The following is a 15,683-nucleotide window of genomic DNA, read 5'->3' as shown; positions in this document are numbered from 1 at the left end:
CCGGGCTGTGATATCAACAGACAGGGGGAGGGTGCAGGGTGCAGGGGGAGGCGGTGGTGGTGGTGCTGGTAGTGAGAGACCTAGTGGTGGAGGAAGTACTCAGAACTTTTCCTGCAGTAGAAATCCTCCTGCATTCAAAATTGCACTTAAGTATAAAAGGATTGGCATCAAAATGTAATTAAAGTACCAAAAGATGAAATAATGTATTATATTGTTAGATTTGAGTTGCATTCATGGGTTCATCACTTGAATGTTCATCATTTTAATTGTTTTATATGCTGCATAAGTATGTACATTTTATTCTACTCATACAAAAATGTGGTCACATTATAAAGTATTATTATTGTTATTATTATAAAAGTTTTTAAAGTAGTTAAAATGACCTGTACCTCCTCCAGCTACAGCATTAAAAAGCATTTATATGTTAATGCATCTGTGGTAATTATATAATAATACTATATATAATAATATATCACTCTAAAAATGTCCATTCTGCATTGCCCTGCATTCTCTATTTTTACCATCTCAAAGTTTGAATGCATGACTTTCACTTGTAATGGAGTATTTCTACATTGTGGTATTGCTACTTTTAACCAAGTAAAGCACCCTAATACTGCTGAAGCCATAATAGACAACTGCTAAAGAATGACTGCAATACACACATGTGCTATATTGTAATATGGTGCTTTATTTACCCTTTCTGTGTATGTCACACAGGGCTGTAGCCAGAGATCTTAGAACAAATACTCCAAATCGTTAACTAGCCATCAACCAAACTCTGTGAACTTCTCTGCCTATTTAAAAAAAGACACAAATATTTCAAATTTTATTTTACATGTAGTTGTTCCATTATATATTCATTATCTCTCTTTTTTGTTGTATACGTGTAGCATCAAACTACACATGTGCAGTCATATAATATTAACTCCTTGTCATGTCATCAAATCCTACAGATTTCCAGAAACACGTCCGAGGACGTGACCTCAAAGTCCTCTGTGGCAGCGAGCTACAGCCCTGGTGAGGAGTCAGTTACCTTAAACCTTTAGCTGAGGGGGCTCTGGAGGTTGGGCCAGTGGGTTTAAAAGGTCACTGCTGGAGGTCAAAGTTTATACAACATTTTCCTAAAGGAGGAGTGAATCAAAAACACAGTGGAGGAAAGACAGGCTGACCCTTGTCTCATTGTGCAGGCCAGAGGAGGAGGGAGAGGGGCTTTCCGTGGCACTGCGGGCCGAATACAATACCATCTTTGAGTACAAGACAGATTGCTGCTGGTGGACAGGAGAACAGCGTCGCCGTCTACCTCTGTGGCTGCTTTGTGGGCTCACTGAACAACAAATGTTGGGCCACTTACCTGCCCGTGTTGAGCTGCAGTAAGTCTATAATGTCCTTTAACTCCAACAAGGCAGAATTAGGCCGCATCCTTAAATATGCCAATACTCCCAGGCATCATCAGCTGTACTACAAATTGTTTATTTTCATATCAGCCCCTGGTGATTTGAGAGCTTAGAGTCGAAGGCTGGCCGGAGTTAAAAGGGGACGGTAAGTGCTGCCTGAAATGAATACGAAAAGCAGCTGGGTTTATCTTCACTCACTCTGTGACATGTGCTGCTAAGAGAAAACAGGTGACCGAGGAATGTGTGCTGAAACCCAAACGTAATACTGCAGCTCAAATGATTTGTTGCCACTTAGGGAGATCTGCATTTTTAAAGACATATTTTATGCACTTGTCTTATTTCTGTATGATAAACGTCTTGGTTGGTCTCTCTTGCCTCATGTGTCCACTTGCTAGTGTTTCATTTGCTGTCACTCTGCATAAGAATGACATTTTAATGCTTAAATTATAGATGTTAAAAGAACAGGAACAGACTGACATGGGGACACAAAGACACACACAGTGAAGCGCATTTGAATGCCACTCTAGATAAAAATATGCCTAACATGATATGACAGAGAGGCTGAAACACGCACACACACAATAGATGAGAAAGTAATAGAGTTAGGTGTAGATTTCCAGGGTAAGTATATGATCTTCATGCCTGAGCTCTTCAGACACACCAGTTGGATATATTTAGAGTCCCTAGCTGGTGTATCCATGCTACAAGGCAGACCACAATCATCCAAAAACACTAGAAGGGCCAGCGCTGGTCTGAGATCAGTCAAAAGGAGTGCGTGTGTGTCGACATGTACGGGACACCAGGGGACTCAGAGGTCAGGGCCGCTCATATCACAAGTATCTAACTCAGGGTTTTAAATGCAAAATCACCTTTGTGACTTTTAATACACGAGTCTGTTTTAAGACACAAGTTTTAACACACAGCGACTTTAATGACTGATGATTAAAATAAATACTTTGAATGTATGTTTTCTCTAAAGAGGAAAATTTAGATTAATAGAAAATATAACTAATATCTAATAATCAACTATTGAATAACGATGTGTTAGTATAGATTAAGCTATGCTGCAGCGGCATAGTTAAAAGTAGCTCCACCTTTACCAGCTGCAACATTAATGTACATATGAATGTGTCAGTGATTACAATCCGATAACATAGTATTTGTTATTCTGAAATGTTATTCTAATGAGTGCTTTAATAGTTTAAGTATATTAGGTTGCCAATACTTCTATACTTTTACTGAAGTAGCATTCTGAATTCAGGACTTTTACTTGAAACAGAGTATTTCTACACGGTGGTAATGCTGCTGTAACTTCAGTAGAAGGTCTGAGTACTTCTTCCACTATTGCTTGCATTGATATTGTAGTTTTTGTCTGCCCTCTCCTCTCTGAAGTGTCCTCTCCCACTTTCCTTGTTGAGTAAATGCTGTGGCATGTGCACGACACGCTTTTTATACTTAAGGATAATTATTAGCTTACGTTTTTTCCTAAACCAATAATGGTGTTGTGTGTAAGCTCTCCTCAGGTTTTCCCATCATACTTTGCATTCAAATATCATAGGTTGACCAGCACCATTGTGGCAAAGCAGCAACATCTAGTGGCAAAATACAAGAACATGTCATCCTTATAGGTTATGAACCTTTGCTTCCGCGCGCACACGGCTGTATGTTGCACGTGCACAGAACCTACAGGTGTCCCTACTTCATTTATAGGGAATAATATCTGTGCTTCTGCAACATGTTGGAAGATGAAGCATTATATTTGGGAGACTGGGCCCGAGGGGATAATGGTTTGTTTTCACTGGAAGCCCCGCCTCACATTTCCAGCAAATTGTTTAATGGCGTCCCCTGGTGGGCAGCTACAGCTTAATTTTTACAGCTGTGCACATTATTGTGCACAATGCTTGCGAAAGCGCAGTGGGACCACTATCAGTGTAGTGTTATTGACCTCCAGTGTCATCAGAGTGGTCTTAAAATAGCCTACCTGACTGGCGCCATAAAAACAACATGAGGAATTCTGCTTCAAAGAAATGTGCTGCAGCAACACAACTGTAACAGAAGTCACAATAACAAGAAGGTATGTTTAGTGAGTAAGATGCACAAATAAAACTGATAATCTGACACACAGGGACAAAGAGGTAAAGGTTAAAGTGAAGCTATTGATCTTTACTCAGATGATTTGGCTGAAATGAATTAAAAGTGGTGTGCATTATCTAAATAAATAAAAAAAAATACAAAACGCATCTCATGCTCTAAACAAAAGTACTCAATTCATTTAAATATATTTTATGATTTTGTCTGACTTTTCAAAGACTGAACAAACATGCATGTTCCAAATTATGGAGTGAAATTACAACATAACAACAGTAACAATCTTCCAAAACAGTTAAAAATAAGTGAAATTTTGTCACCCTAGTGGTATCAGTCCAGTAGTGCAGAAAAGATAATCAGTCAGGTTAGGTCCAGGTCAACGTTAGCAGGGACACAGTGGTGTCTTTATGCAGCACGTCATCTCTCCAGTCTGCACACGTTTCCAAACTGATCTGATCTGAATGATTTCTGCCTTGCATGATAATAGTATAAAAATGTGCTGCATTAATACTGTACAAATTTGATGTAGTCATACTGAAGGTTTTCTTCCCATGCTACTTGATACTTAGACTCTGCTACATCTCAGAGGGAAATGTTGTACTTTTCACTTCACTACAACTATTTGGCAACTTTAGTCACTAGTAACTTTACAATTTAAGATTTTTGCACACTAAACATATGAAAATGTACAACTACAACTGAAACGAGTAGTCGACTGGTCAATCAACAGAAAATTAATCAGCAACCATTTTGACAATTAAAGTCATTTTTGATGCAAAAACATTGCTTCAGCTTCTCAAATGTGTGGATTTACTGCTTAGAATAACAGAATATTGAAGACTATTGGGTACCAGTACAAAATAAATAAGATAAAACTTCAATGATCCAGTGCTGGGGAAACTAAGTTGTTACAAACAACAAGAATAAAAAGGAGAGATAGAAAAAGAACAAAATAGATGATAAAAAATGTACATTATAAACTGAAGGGTACTTGAGAGACAATAGTATTTTCAATGCATGAGTAATAATATTGCGATATATGTTAATATATAATAGTCCAACAGTCACAAGGGCCCTTTTTTGCATTGGGTGCGTTTACTTTTAATACTTTAAATATATTTTCCTCATTATACTTACATAATTTTAATCAAGTACCATTTAAATGCAGTACTTATATATGTAACGGAGTAGTTTTGCAGTGTTAGACATTTTACTTACGTAAAGGATCTCTCTTATCAGCTTTATGGCTTTAGCTTCAACGGTAAAGTAATAACCATGCATGAATTATAACCAAAGCACTCCTGTCTGCCGGGCGGGCAAAGAACTCGCGCTCCAATCACGCTCCCCGGCAAAGTCACGTGCCTGTTGATGGCCAATGGCGAGCCGCAGATTAACCAGTTTGCCGCACCCAAATGGGGATGATGGTGGATGGGCGGGGCGACGCCGGGACGACAAGCGCAGAGATAAACCCACTCTGAAACCACCAGGGTCGGGGACAAAATTAGTGAAGCCCTCCGTTCCGCTTTCACCTACAGCTGTTTATATTTTATCACTTCATCAAAGAGAGGGTAAGCGCTGGAATAATCCACATGTTTTGAAGTTGAGGGGCTGCGTGTGTCCGACGAGCCATGTGTTTTTTGTAATGTTTGCTCCGTAGTCCGGTTGTGTTTCGGTGTGTTTTGCTAAGATGTTGCTCGGTGGAGTCTGCAGAGATGTGGCGGTGCACGTTTCTATACTGTAAAACGACTATTCCTTGGTTTTAGTGTGATTAAATCCACTCGCCTCCGCTCAGACGGCTCACTGTGTTGAACAACAGCCCAGGGCCACGCACTCTGTGTCCGGTGGGTTTTACCCGAAGTGTCGCGAGCCTGCTGCGCGAGCAGGCCTGCGGTTGTATTATTTTGCGTTTCACACGCGCACAGCTAGCGTGTGTGTTTAATATGGACTCCTGTGCCGCTCGGATCGATCATGTTTCCTCATGTATCGAAGTGTGTCTGCACTGGGTCGGTCTGTGTGTTGCCTGGGCGTGTTTTGAAGCAGAGGAAATTGAGCTGTGTGTTCGTTTGTGTGATGATGGAGCAGTTTCCTGTTGGTCAGATGGCACAATGTCCTGCATGATAATAACTGTGCACATTTATTTCCATCCTATCTTTTCACAGTGTGAGAGAAAACATCTTTCCACGCTGGATCAGATTGCGTACTTGATTAATCTTAATAGGAAATTGTGTTGTTACAATCAAGGCAAATCACTAAGTGAAATGAATTGAACAAAACACATGGAAACCAAAAATTGTAACTAGAGATGGATGTAGAACTTGAACCATACTCTTAACTCGAAATCAACAGAATCTCAGTGAGGGCATGGCAATACTGTACATTAATAGTACGAAAATAAAAAATACAATAAAGCTGTATCATGATATCTAATTGATTAATGAACAGTTGACAGATAATGTATCGTTATATCAATAATTTATGTCATGCATCACGCAAAAGTTCAGAATAGTTGCAGCTGCAAGCTTCTGAGTTGTGAGATTTTCGGGTTTTGGTCAATCAAAACAAACAATCTGACAGCGTCATCTTGGGCTCTAGGAACTTGTAACGGCCCCTTTCTCTATTTGCTGACATTTTATAGACTAAAGTTTAGTAAAATTATAAAAAATGTGACACATTCATTATTCATTATAATGACAACAGTTGCTACCTCTAGCAATAATTGTCATGCTTTTATAAGAGTGTCCTGGGGATTAGGAGGTGATAATAACCTGTCTGTTTTGGTTTTGTTTCTAGGCCCAAACTGTAGTTGCCTAGTCTGGCTTCTTTCAGTGAAGTCCCTTCCCCCTCATCCTGTATGAGGATTAGGAAAGCCAAACTGCCAAGATAAATTGTCTGTGTGTGTGTGTGTGTGTGTGTGTGTGTGTGTGTGTGTGTGAAGGGATGGTAACTCCCTGGATTTGGTAATACTGTTAGAATGAGTGAAATTCCCAAAGGAGGGCGCTTAGCTCTGTCAGTCTGGCTCCGTTGCCACCCTCCACACACATGCTACACTACTACACACAGCCATACACACTCACTCCAGATACAGAGTGTTTGTTTTACTCCCACTCCCCACGCCCACACCCTTGACTGCAGTGCAGCTGAAAATGTGTTCCTCATTTCAAGTCCATTCTCTCTATTTCACTCTTTCCTTCCTTCCTCCCCATATGTGATCACTTAGCAGGGTTTCAAGAGACCTTTTTTTTTTTTCAAAGTAGACAATCTGTCATTCTTGAACTTCATTTCACACCACAGAGGTCACGAAGGATCGTGTCAATATATGTAGCTGTGTGTGGGTCAAATATTTACCCAGCAGAATGCCACACAAATGCACACATGATAGTAAAGGCCAAAGTGTGAGGCGAGGGAAACATTATAGGGAGGGGTGTGTTGTTTCAGAGAGCAATCTTCCACCACTCTGTCCCATATGACATGGGACAGGCAGATAAACCCAGAGCCACTGTGCTCACATGCTAACACAACACAGTGTCTGCTCTGGCCTTGGCAGTCTGCTGTAGATAATACCCTTCCCATGCTGCTCGTCCCACTGAAGGCCTCACCTGATAGGAGTGATGGTTTGAAAATTCAGTAGAATTAGCCTTCTCTAAACCTGCAACCACCCTGCCCACTTGGAGGCAGCAGAAACAAATTGTGAAGGCCTTTTAATTTGATGTGATGATTTTGTTAGCAAGCATTTTCAGGGGAACGTTATCATTCATTTGTTTTTGGTCACCTGATAAATCTCAGTCCAATATTTGCTCTATTAGTTCTGTTTTTGGTCTGTACCAACTCCTGATGGAAATATCTTACCCTTTAGCTACTAAATGCTCCACTGTTTACCAGCTAGCTTCTAGCTGTGTCTGTCTACTACAGATAGCTATCTGCTATCTGCTACAATGAGCTGAAACTCACTGTAAAAGCTCTGGAAAGTGGAGAGTAGCTGCAAATTCAGGCGGTCATTATCTCAAGGTTTGTCACTACGATCAACATTGTTTTTACATGGTTATTTGATAATTATTATAGAAATATAAGGTATATTTCATCCTAGTTACTCTTTTGCTGTGTGCCTCTAGCTCAGTTTTTTCAGAGGGTTTGGATCAGTTGACTAAGCACAAATACAGTAAAAGTCCACCGTGTGATAGAATTACACAGTAGAAAATGGATAAAGACTTATAGAATGTAATGTAGTGAGTGAGTGGGTGATAATGTGATGTCCTCCTAGCATTCTGACATGACCACTGTAATTCATCAACATAGTAAATAACCTGATTGTAAACTGAGTATCTTTTGGGTTTTGGAATTGTTAGTTGCACAAGACAAGCAACCCTGGACTTGGAGGAAATATGATGGACATTTTCCAAATGTCTTAATGTCTTGTAATATGCTCTTGTCCCACCTAATTCTCATTGGTTGGACAATTGCTGGAATTACTTTCACGAGGAGAAAAGTGCTCCACTCGCTCATCTGAGCAGCTCCAGTCTGCAAGTGCCTTCCTCTTTGCCTCTCCCTGGCACAGCAGTCTTCAGTGTTGATATGATTTGGCCGGAATATTGAGTGAAACTACAAGCAGAAGCCGTTTTCTCATATGAACTCCAGACAGTGGAAATGCCGTAAATACTGTATTAAGTGATGTCTGGTCCAGTTGATTCGAACATTTCAGTACTCACATACAGCTCCTCCAGGAGCCTAGATAGGTGCAGGGTTACCGTGCATGTGTGTGAGTGAGGGGACTGCATCAGAGCCAATGTAGCACAGTTTACTGTATTTAGGGACAACATGAACTTTTTTTCTCCATCGACCGGTTGATTGGTTAAAGAGTAGGTAGAAGTTCAGTCAACCAAGGTACTCCTCAGTTGGCTACAGGCCCACATGGGGTAGTACTAAAATGACACCCAGTGCATTCCTACCAGTCATAGTAGTTAGGGTCTGTAACACACACACACACACACTAAAGAGCAGTTGCTTGTGGATTCTTTGTCCCCAGTAATGACAGGCATCCAGCTCAGAGATATAAAGAGCCATGCCTGAGTGCTTCTCTCAGACGGCTGAAAACTGCTTGAAATGCTAACTGTACATACACACGCACACACACACACACTGAAACTGTTATAGAAAGAGACTTTGAAGCCATCTTTTTTTCTTTTTTTTTTTTAAAGACCATAATGATTTTTTTCTCTGCCGGTTGCTTGATTGGCATTTTTTTGGAACAAACTAAATGGATATTTTTTCAGATTGCTTTCCTTTCACAGAGAGCTTAGTCATGCTGAAAAGATGTTTTCAGTACAAGCTTCCGTCTCTCAGAAGAGAGTTATGATAAAAATGGAAAAATGGAAAAATGTACAATGTACATCCAGTGCTGAAAAGCTAACAAAACGCCAGCCACCGTGGGAGAGCAGAGAGCCTGGTGCTCCTCTTCATACAATATCTGTACGTTTCTTTGTCTTCCCATCACTGGCTCACAGCAGCTCCTGTGGAGAATGGAAACATCTGTACTGAGTGGTGTCAGAGCAAGTTCAAAACATCAATTTGAGTCAGTCATCTGGAGGAAATTCGATAGGTTGTTTAACGCAACACCATCCTGTTGATTTTCCTTTGCAAGTATAGATGTGCATTGTCCAAGCACAGAAGTTATGGGTTTAAGTTTTAAGAGGCGCTTTTTTGCTTGAGAAAGTGGATTTTTCTGCCATCTGAGCAGTGTGATGGTACATACTGTAAAATGATATTGTTAATTTAAACACAATACTTGTGCTCAAAAAGAGGATTCATTCTCAGTGAAGAACCTTGGAGCCCTAATCTGCCTCTATACCTGCCAAAGAGCAGTGATTCCTAACACGTCTCTGGGGGTCATCAGGTGGAAACCTCCCTTCAACAGTGTTTCGCCTACTTAGTCCCACTACACCTCCAGGAGGCTAGGCGGTGAACTCCGGCGTCCCAGAGTCACCCCCCTCCCCTAGTGCCAGTTCACACTGCTCCTACACAATCCAAACAGCACTGCCACGTTCAACTGATCCAGGCCTGATTAGGAGATGCTAATTTAGCTAATGCTAATGCTAACTGCTAAGAAGACAATTCAATACTGATGCTACCATTTAGCTAATGCTAATGCTAAATGCTAACAGCCAACTGCTAAGAAGAACAGAAGAGGACAATACAGCTAGATTCACCTATACTGTTAATGTTAAGCACAGCATTACACAGATATATTGTAATACATAATTTTATCCATATATATCACATATTTCCCGACACTGTTACACATTCCATACATTGCAGGATTAAAGCCACATAGATGAGTGAAATAGATTTAAGACACCAGATGCCTTTCTCATAATCAGGGAAGTCTTGATTTTGATGTTGGTGAAGTTCTACAGATGCACATGATAAGTAATAATAAGTACAAGTGTATGAAATTGGGATGCACATAATCACCTCATTTAAAAGGACATGAAGGATGTTCTCTGTTAGTGGAAACATCCTCACAAGGCTGCTCCAGGCCTTTTCAGTTAAGCCAGTAGTTTCTTGTGAATGCAACCTTTGGTCTAAATACAGTGATTTAGCTACCTGTTTATGGCCACCAAGTTTATGACAATGAGCACATATATAGTATAGTTACGATTTGTAGTATCCTCTGGGAGGTATTGCAGCGGGTCCAGTGTTTCTATCCTTAGGCTTCTGTTTACTTTGCTTACTATTGTAGCGTTAGCATGTCTAAAACACTTGATTATTACAGTGACAAATCAAAATGTCTCCTCTCATTTCTCCCTCAGAAGCAGGCAGGATATACTGTACTGTATGAATGTGATGCTTGGTTCATCATCACAACATTTTCCTGTTGCTTGGAGACGAGAAAACCCTTGGATGCATACAGTCAAAGGGTTTTCCATATCCACTGTGAAATGGAGGCAGAAATAGCAGCTTGTGGTGCACATAGCTGTTGAATGTTCTGTGTATTGGTGACCCTCAGCAAATAAGATGAAAGAAATTCTGACACTTGCCACCAGCCAGAGGTGGCCCAAAGCTTGTTTCTAAGTCCACAGGCTTTCTCTGCAGGCCTGGGTTAACTAAAGTCATTGTGTCTCTGGGTATGCTCTGATCTGTGATTGCAATATGCAACTCTCTTTACATGGTCACCCCACAACCTGCATTGTTTAAATATGAGATAAAAAAAAACAGTTTAAAACCCATTTAATTATCTCGGAACCCTGTTATACCCGCTTCCTCTAAACCCGCAGGGCTCTGAATGGCAGTCAGACCAGATAATACAGTGCCAGGACCAGGTTCTGACACTCAGTTGTGCTATAAATTCCCCCATGGTGCATGAGCTGCAGCTTTTGGCACACCCATGACTCCACTCAGTGGACAGGGTACTTTCCAATACAGATGACTTCGTGGGTGTGGTTATGGAAGTCAGGGTTATCCTGCCTTTAGGGACACAGGCCATCACAAGATGTTCCATTTGTACCATTACTGCATTTTTCAATGTTCAGTCTCATTCTGTCTGTCCAAACGAAAGTTCAGGTGGCTCAAGAGATGAGCACTTTCTGGTTGTCATGACTTGTCACAGCTTCACCCTTCACCGATGCACAATGATGAGTGCTTCTGATGCACAGTGACATTTCCAAAAAGAGTTGAGTTTCTTAAAAATGTATAAATTTCCCTGCACATCAATCTCATCCCATGTAATGGTAATGTAATTTCTATGAGACGGTTTGCAGCTTAGGGGACTTTTGATTTATTTTGTTCTATTAATTCGGTTCAGTGCTCCATTAAAAATAGAATATTTGCTTCCACACTTGACTTTATCTTAATCTAGAAAAAAGGGGCTATTTTTGATTCAATGTATATCAATTTATAGAAATGTACATACGCTCCTGAATGTGAAATGAGGAACACATGAGTTTGAAGGTGTGCGCCTTGTGACATAGACTGGCTTGCAGCGTGATGTTGGCCTACAGCTGTTCTTACATAACAGTAATCTTTAAAGGCTGTCCCGTGTTTCCATGGTAATGTATTTGGTTTCCATAGCAATTGCACTCTTAACAGGAGTGGAGGCTAGCTGAGCCCCTGCACCTACATATCTGAGCAGAGAGGAGAAGTGGGGGGTCTGGTGAGGCGGGGGCGCCTGTGGTCGTGAGATGACAACATTCTGTGTAGATAGAGAAAGCTCCCTGTATCTACTGCCATTGTTATTGCTGCACTGTCCACCAGAATTATACAACTTTGGGATGTGGACATTTGTTGTAACATAGTTTAAAAAAAGATGTGCTTGAGATGTTCATGCTGTAACGGCGACTGATTGCACAGCTGGAGTGATTCAGTTAACATTTGTGGCAGGGCAGAGTGCAGCAGGAAATGAGTTTAGTCAAACAAATGCTCCTTGAGATGGAAGTGGCCTGATTTAACTCTATTACTAATATTTGTTAATGTGCAATATGGTATAATGTATTCCTTTTTGTTTACTCTGACATTGAGGCGATGGAGCTGGCACAGAGCAGAAAACGCTGCACCACTTTCTGCATATCATATATCATCCTCCTCCGTGCTTTTGCTCTCATCTTTCTCCTTCCTGCAGCTTTAACAAATACTTATGGTTCTTTCACCCTGTATTTGCAGGTGTTAGCAGATTTTCGTGGTAATGTGCACTGCAGTGTTGGACACCTTCTAGACTGATGGCAGCCTCGAGACAGTCAAAACGATCCTATTACAGCAGTGCTTAAGTGCACAAAGACGGGTCATTGTGAGCAAGTTTAGCATTAATATAGAGCCTAAATTCTGGTTTTAAGGCTAAAATATTAATTTCTTGTGCTCTTGATGATGATTAAGTAGGTCACTATACCTCCAATTTTTTTGTATTGCTTTTTAGCAAGCAGCCTATTGGGCATCTCCAAAAATTCAGCATCCTACCATGTGAATTAGTTGCTTCAACAACTTAAAACATCTTATTAATCATGGCAGAATTTGGCCTCTGAAATGGGACTGGGATTGATGTCAAGATACAAGTTTAATCAAACATTGTATTTTTTTGTTCATGGCAGTGGTTTTGATTTTTTTACCCCCTGTAAAATGTCAACAGGTTAAAGGCTCTGTGGCCTTTTGGTGTTTGTTGTTACAGCATTACTGAACTCAATTTCCACCTCTAACCCTTTCAAAACCCACTGCCATCTGCCATTTTGTCTTCAGTGGGATAGGGTACAATAGGCTTTCATTCCTCAGTCAAATGACACTGCAGTCGTACTTGTTGGCTCCAGCTTGGCAGTGATGAAAACTTAACATCTGGGCAGACGCTCTTTTCTAGCTTGATGATGACCTGTTCCGGTGTGTAAATATTGTCTGCTGTCTGATAACTGTAGACTTGTTCCACTCCGTTTCCATTTCATCATCGTCATCTAATAAAAGATATTAAAAAGAACTCATCACAGTATTGTCAATGGCCTCATCAGATAGAAAAAGACAGAATTTAAAACTGTCCGACTGGTGATAGGAAAGGCGTCGGTAGTCTATTTTTAGCAGATTTACCCATGTTTTAAAAAAACATGCATATTTGTGCTAATTTCGGTGTAGAAGTGGTATCAGATTGATTTCTGAATAAGTATATTCTCCTCTCTAAACAAGAAAGGTCAGTCTGAAGAACATCATGGATGTTTAATCCTTCTGGGTTTGTCACTTGTTTTCCGTAGTCCTGTTGTCAGCAGACGTGTTTCATTTGCCTTACTGCCGCCAGCAATAAACACCAACATGAACAGCAGACAGCAAAGGCAGCATAAACAAGTCAGACCAAAGGGAATGAGATCAGACCAGCAGTCTAGAAGCATTAAGAGCATCTTCTGTAAACCAGGCTGATACCGGCCAGCCTTTGAAGGGCTGCAGGGACTTTATCATTGTCACATACATTTTTTTTGAAGTGTTAGACACACCAACCTCTTCTGTGACTATTTGTTCAGTGTGAGTAAAGATAGAAGTAAAGTAAAGATATTTTGAGTGCTTATTGGCAGGTTTTCATGCGTGTCACGCTGTTGCTGCTAATTCAGCAGCATCAAACCAATCTGAGCTGAATTTTACAGCGCATGGAGATGCATTTGCATTAATAGCAAGCCAGGGACACACTCTTTCTCACTAATGAGAGGATTTGGCACCGGGGCTAATTGCTTATGTCCTTATTCTTCTGTCAATAACTGATGTCCTAATCATGCCAGTGAGGCAGAACAGAGTTTTCCTCGTGAATGTTTGCAGAGACAGTAACACAGCTTGTGTCTCTCATGTTCGTTCTTTCATAGCTGCAGTTTAAGACCGTATTTATGATTAAAGGAAAACAGCAGAAAGGACATACCAAAGAGAGGAATGTTAGAGGATTTGATTTCAGCAAATCACGGGCGAATGCTGGTCCAAAGGCATGGGTATCACCCCAACCTGCCTCCTCTCTGGGCACAGTTTGGAGTTTCCTCACACGTGGAAGGCGTAAGAGTGTTTTATTTTTATTCTTCTCTCAATAAATAATGTTGCAGGTCTTGATAATTTAATCCAAAATAACCTTTTGGTAGGATACACAAAGTAAAATAGCTACATATTGAATTTAGTCAAGAATAGAAGCTGACTTGCTGACATTAGTTTTAAAATAAACGTTTTTTTTATTGTACTACAATTTTTTTATATTTTCAAAAAACAAAACCGCATGTTATTTTGCAGTTAAACTTCCAAAACACAGCTAAAAATCAAACCAAACTGTCAAGAGAGCAAAGTCACGTTAAGGCTAGCTAGCTAGCTGGTGAGATAGCTACAGCTAGCCTTCACTAAAGCTAAATATACATATAGTTACTTTTCCCACCAGCTGTTTCCGTTAAAATATATCAGTGATAATGATTTGACTTATCCTGATCTTAGCTGTTTAGTTTTTTATCCCACACAAACAAGACAGTCACTTAGCAGGTTAAGGTGAATACAAACAGCCAAACCAGCCCTGCTAACAGGTAACTAGCCTGGCTTAACAAAGTAACAATAACTACCTTCTCAGCTTTTGACTGGTGGACGAGTTGGTTAATTTTCTTTTAAACTACATAATTAAATGTATGAAATTGTAAACAAATTTATTATATTTTTGTAAAGGTAGTTATTAATTATGCTTTGTTATTCTTTCATATTTCCATTTTTGTGCAGCTTTTATGTGAAGTGTATGTTTTTTGAAGGTAGCATATCATATCCATCTGTTTCAGTTACCCAGCCAGCCTGAAAACTTTATCTTTATTTTTCTCAACTACACCTTTCCCTCTACAATGTTGTCATGTTGTGATTGTTCAATTTCCCTTCATTTAATGTGTTTATGAGGTGTACATGGACAAAACGGCCTTTGACTAGTATTTGCCTAGCAGCATGACAACACAAAAAACGTTGATTGGAGCCAGTGACCTGAGACTTTGTGAAAATGCTGGTTTGATCTCGTGGTAAATCTCAGAAGAGCAATAAAAGTGGACAGAAACAGAGAGAGGCTCTGTCAGCTCTCAGTGTGATTCTGGATGCTTTGGGTTTGGTCTGCAGTTGTCATGGTAGTTTTGGCTGAACATTTGTATTGATGCGGACTAATGGCCTGCATCACTTTCTGCCAGAGCACCCCCCCCCCATTACCCATGCATGCTTGCACACACACACGCATTTCCCTATGCTCATAAGTCCGCCTGTGTCCTTCAGAGTCAGGGCTTGAGTAGTCTGTGCTGTGACAGACAGGCGGAGACGCTTTATCCTCACAAACACCCAGGCAGCTGAATGGACATGGATCTATAGGAAATCTGTCTCAATATTCTATTTATGTCTCCAATCCTTCACTGTTGTTGTCAAGCAAAGGGGACACATCTAGATTACACTTGAGCTAAATGTTGGTTTTCGATCCCCAAGCATACACTACACTAATAGTTATATCCACAACATGCATTGGAAATTCCAGAGCAATGAGTTAAGACCTTTCGTTCTCATGTTTTTCAAGCTGATTGGTAAGAGGCCTTTATCTATACCTCCAGTTTTTTGTTTTATTTTCCTTCGCCCAGCCTTGACAGTTGAGTGATGTTGTGATTCCAGGAAACACATTGTGGAAATCAATGAAAACCCCTCGGAGCTGGGATGAGTGGTCACGTGATCTTGACAGGAAGTAGGGGAGAGTGTGGTCTGTGTGATTGGCTT

At 40.5% G+C, this 15,683-nt stretch overlaps 1 protein-coding gene across 15 annotated transcripts in view; it reads left to right on the top strand.

Moving 5' to 3' along the window:
* The first annotated feature begins 4,921 nt into the window (after positions 1 to 4,921).
* The window catches only part of add1 (adducin 1 (alpha)), a 28,084-nt gene continuing 17,322 nt past the window's right edge, over positions 4,922 to 15,683 (top strand). For all 15 annotated transcript variants that reach the window (XR_006007795.1, XR_006007797.1, XR_006007794.1 and 12 more), the window contains exon 1: positions 4,922 to 5,050. The gene's annotated coding sequence lies outside the window, so the exon portion shown is untranslated. The remainder of the gene's footprint in view (positions 5,051 to 15,683) is intronic.

This window comes from Chelmon rostratus, chromosome 19, assembly GCF_017976325.1.
Source record: "Chelmon rostratus isolate fCheRos1 chromosome 19, fCheRos1.pri, whole genome shotgun sequence".
NCBI classification, from domain to species: Eukaryota; Metazoa; Chordata; class Actinopteri; order Chaetodontiformes; family Chaetodontidae; genus Chelmon; species Chelmon rostratus.
The sequence above is the reverse complement of the archived record's forward strand: the minus strand, read 5'-3'. Positions and strand labels throughout refer to the sequence as shown.